This window comes from Alexandromys fortis, unplaced genomic scaffold (assembly GCF_014885135.2).
Source record: "Alexandromys fortis isolate MF-2015 unplaced genomic scaffold, M_Fortis_MF-2015_v1.1 scaffold_14, whole genome shotgun sequence".
Classification (NCBI taxonomy): domain Eukaryota; kingdom Metazoa; phylum Chordata; class Mammalia; order Rodentia; family Cricetidae; genus Alexandromys; species Alexandromys fortis.
In genome coordinates this window covers 14,401,245-14,406,218 of record NW_026067910.1, presented here as the reverse complement: position 1 = coordinate 14,406,218, position 4,974 = coordinate 14,401,245, and positions in this window count along the sequence as shown.

Sequence of the window (4,974 nt, the reverse complement as noted above, 5' to 3'; positions counted from 1 at the left end):
GGGTACACACAGATTTAAATGTAAAGGATTATTTATGCAAATATGCTCTGAACATTATAAATGGTGCACTGGGAAAAAAAGCCCTCAGTTATAATGAAATTTTCATCTTGCTTGGCAATCATCAGTGGAATTTTTGGATAATGGCCTCAGTGAATAGTCTATCCTTTGTGGAAGCCCGAAGGGATTATAGGTAATAGGATTATCGCTTTACTTTCATCTTGCATGAACACCTTCCATGGTAAATGAAGAGCCCAAATCACTCTCTCATTCTGTGGGCCTCTTTTCGCAGAATGTGTGTACCAGCCAGGAAGTGATCACTGACAATCTGCTGAACGCTGGGTCTGGCTATGCGAGCCAATAGGAACGAATCAAACTTGTAGAGAAATGGTTGACAATCTCCAGCCGTCATTAATGTTCAGTGCTCCCTTGGATGTTAGCCACGTTCTTACCTTTAATCACGGGACACCCTTTGGATAATGCACCACACCTGGGACTGAGGCGAATTTACCGCTTGCAGATGGGTTAGCACTACAGTTCACTCTGACAGAGGTCTGCATTTATTCTGAGTCCCAGAGGCTTTCCTTTTATAGTGCAGTTATATCCACTAAAATTATAACTTCCAAAATTCTGTTCTATTTTACTGCTCTCGCGAAGTATTTATGACCTCCAGTGCTTAAGTGGACGCTGTAGAGATTTACTGCTAAGAGCAGTCAGGAGAAACACTGAAGGCTGCTGCTGCTGCTGAACTCTGAGACTGAAGCTCAGAAATGACCTTTTACGAGATGCCATCAGAAAAGTACACTTGGTTTTAGCTTCTGATTCCTTAAAGTAGATCAGATTATCTAAATCAATATATTGGTCCCCTTCCTTTCTTGGTTTTACATCATTTTTGGCAGTGAGAAACTGAGTGCCTTCTAAGTGGTTAGGGACCAATGAGTTGTGACTCTTGGTATTTTTGTTCTTATGTGCAAAGATCTCTGTTGGTGGCTTCCCACCTCACTTTCCTATCAATTCCCTTCTCTTCTAAGGTGCAGTAATCATATAAAGCCTGAGGGAAGTTTCCAGAGTGTTGCTGGATGAATCCTAGCAAAAGATGACGATTTCTCTGGGTTTCACTGTCTTTCTGTAAAATTTTAAGATTTGCTCAGACTGGACTAGAACCTACAGAGCAAAGAATTTCTATTAAAAGTGGTGCAGGGAGGGAATGGTTTAGAGGAGGACTAAACAGTTTGCACAGTCTTCTCCCAGAGGAGAAAGAAGTGGCTATCCATTATCTGATTCTCAGCATCTCTTTTCGATGTACACTAACGTAAGCAACTGCTGGCATAGTGAGTGGTATCATCACTCCTGGTCCATGGCAGTAGATGTGCTTCCAAGCCCACTGTGTCCTAACCCAAATATTCCATCTGGGGATGCTGAACTGCGAGCATTAAGTTGCTTTTGGTCATGGTGTTTTATCACAGCAACAGAAAAGCAGCCGATTCTTTATGCAATACTTCTGAAGGCTTCTTAGTTTGGTAAACAAAGGTGTTTCATATTTAAACTTTTTTCCCCTGCCTTCAGATTCAAGGTCTCCTATGTAGCCCTGGCTGTCCTAGAACTCACTATAAATAGACCTGGATGGCCTTGAATTCACAGAGAACTGCCTGCCACTGTGTTCCCAAGTGCTTGGGTTAAAGGCCTGGGCACCATGCCAAGCTGACTCTGGGGATTTTGAGTGATTTTTTTCATCACTGTCATTACAATTAATATGTCTATGGTAAAGAGTAGAGATTCAAAGGGTGCCTTCACACTCAGTGGTATACACATTAATGATACTTACAAACATATAATATATCTCATATTTTGCTGCTCATGAGATGAGAGTTTTAGTGAAGTGTAGAGGGAATGGGAGAATACATGCATCTTTGCTTCATTTTTGATAGCGAAGAAGTGACTAGTGTCCATCCCTTCTGTGGTGAGGGACATAACTCCCCCCCTATACACACACACACAGAGAGAGAGAGAGGGGGGGGCAAAGGAGACAGAGAGAGGAAAGAGGGAGACACAGAAAGACAGAGACCAAGAAACAGAGATAGTTATCTGACCCCACTGCTAGTCACTAATATTTTTCCAGTGGGTTAGTAGAAGGTCTTCCCCCTTCCAAATTCTGACTGTCTGCAGAATATGGGAGAAAGTGGCCATTCTTGGACATATGGAGGTAGAACCTGGTCTTTTTTAGTAGGAATTGAATGCAAACATATCTTCCATCCAACAGTCATGTGTACTTTCAAGGTAACAAATGAAGACAAAATATTTTAGAAGCCAAAAAAATGTGGATTGCTTAAAGTGAGCACAGAAGGAAAAATAAACAGATCATACTGTCATGGGGGAATAGAGAGGGCAAATACTCCAAGAGGAAGTCAATATAACAACCACAGACACGTGAGAAGAAATGGAACAGGGTAAGAAATAGAGTGACAGAGACTCAGAATAACAGAATATCTTCAAGTCACGACCATCTAATATTTAGAGTGAGGTGCCTCAGGGTTAGAAGTAGGTAAGACAGCTTTGCTAAAGAAATCCCATTCCATTTAGCTGGTCAGAGAAGCAGAATTAATGGGCTTGTGGGACTGTTGGGAAACATTTAGTCTCATTCATATTTGTGTAAGTGCTAAGAAAAGATAAAAAATGATTGGCAACGGCTTCTTAGAGCTGCGTGCTTGCTGAAGGTTTGTGTGGGTTAAGAAGGCTGCCTCTGGGGTCTCGCTCAGAAACCTGGGGGGAAAGGAGCTTCTGGGAATTTGGCCAAAAGCAGAGTTTATGAGGTTGCAGTCTATGACATAGGATCTATGCTATTCTTCTCGATTAGAGCAATTCTGGAGGTTAACAAAGAGCTCAGCATTCTAAGACTTTTACTGGTGACATTTGATACTATCCTATAGGGAGTATTATTCGTGCCTTACTTATTATAAAATATATTTGGCATATAACTGTGTATCTAAGTAAGTTCACCCTTCTATAAATAAATCCAGGTATCCCAGAACATGTTTCTTGTCATTGACTATTGGATGATAAACTTATCTTAGTCAGTTTAAGATATCATACCACAGTATCATATGCTGGATGATTTAAGCAGCAGAAATTTATTCTTTCACAATTCTGGAGCTGGAAGTTTAGACTTAGGGCTCCAACATGATTGGTTTCTGACGAGGGCTGTCTTTTTGGTTTGTCGACAGCTTTCACAACTTGGTGGTGTCTCTCAATGTAAGGGCAATAATCTAAACAAGAAATACATACATTTCTGGCTGTCTTTATCTAAAACTAACTACCTCTTAATGGCTCCATAGCCAAATGCCACCTTATTGGTAGTGAGGGCTCCAATATACAGAATTAGGGAAAATATACTTCCATCAACAGCGTTACCATTACAAATGTTACTTCTCTACCCTGTCAAGTTGGCAGAACTTTCAGCAAGGAGCACCACTCACTACTGTATTGCTTGCCAAAACTAAATACAGATGCTGGAACAATTATTCCACTTAAGCAAAAATTATATTTTTAGGATACATAATGAGCGAGTTCTGCAACATTCATGGGGCTTCCAACAGTATCTAAATATCCATGTTAAAATTTCATAGAGAAAGTCCATGTTTAGTAGTGATGATTTATATAGAACTTTGTATTTTATATCCATACTCTTTGAATTTTATACTGAGACATGGCAGACTGATGAATCCCAGAGTGTAGTTACAGGATTCTGGATGGCAGTACCCTGTTAGTCTATGCATTAGTAGCATTTTGTTTCAGTGAGTTTAGCATTATGAAATAGATCTTCCTCATTGCAGTTCATTACTAGCACTATTCAAAACTTTGAACATTGCCAATTTCACAAAAGTAGACTTTCCACTCAATTGCTTTAAATTATTTTTATTATAAACATGTTAGTAACCATAGATTTTTTATGATAGCATACTAATCTATAGCAAAAAGAATAACACTATGTATTTTACAGATAATTGACATTTATCAAATAAACCCAATAATTGTTCATTATTTGTTGGATCTTATTCCTCATCATTATTGTTGCGTATTTGTTAATATTTTCTATCTACATATTAAAATATGCATTTACATACAGGAAGATCTATATATGTTTATGTTTGTATATAAATATATGTGATGGTGTATAAATACAAAAAGACATGTTTATAGATGAACATAGATAGACATACATAATTATACCTACATATATGTAAATCTATATGTTGCAAATGTATACACATACACATATATACATATCTACCTACCTATACGTACATATAAATCTATACTTGTCTGTCATGTTTAAAAGTGGCTTGAAAAGACCTAGCTTTCGTTATTGTCTATCTCATAGGACAAATAGATGAGATGAGAAGAAAGTACGAAGCTGCCTCTCTTGCCTTTCCTTTGTTGTTAACATTTGATGAATTTCACTTTCTCAGTATCCAAGACTATGACAATTTACAGGTTCTAATAGAAAATACAGAAACCAGTGAAGAAAAGTTAGACATGCCAAACATGTATGTAGATAATAGTCTAACATCAACTACCATAAAACATTAAAAAAAACCTCTATGATAAAATTTAGTCTTCAGAGTTTTGTATAAAGAAAAGACCTTGTGTGATGTATTTGCAGTTGAGTGATGTGTAGAAAGCAATAAAGACGAAGTATGAAACGAAAACTGAATTATACTCTCCATGGAAGATGCTACCATACTGTAGTAATTTCATGGCCATTTCCTACTAGGTTTTGGGTGGGTCCAAAATTCCAGGACATTTATTAATTGTCTCTGACTGACAAAATGCATGTTAAATTTAAGGTGATTTCTCTTGGTTCCTGCATACTTTTGCTGTCTAAAGCACATATATAAGATATATGCCTGTTAACTGTTCACAAGGATTCAGTCAAAAAGCAGATTTTCATAAAGCATACAGTGTCAAAATTCTGCCTGA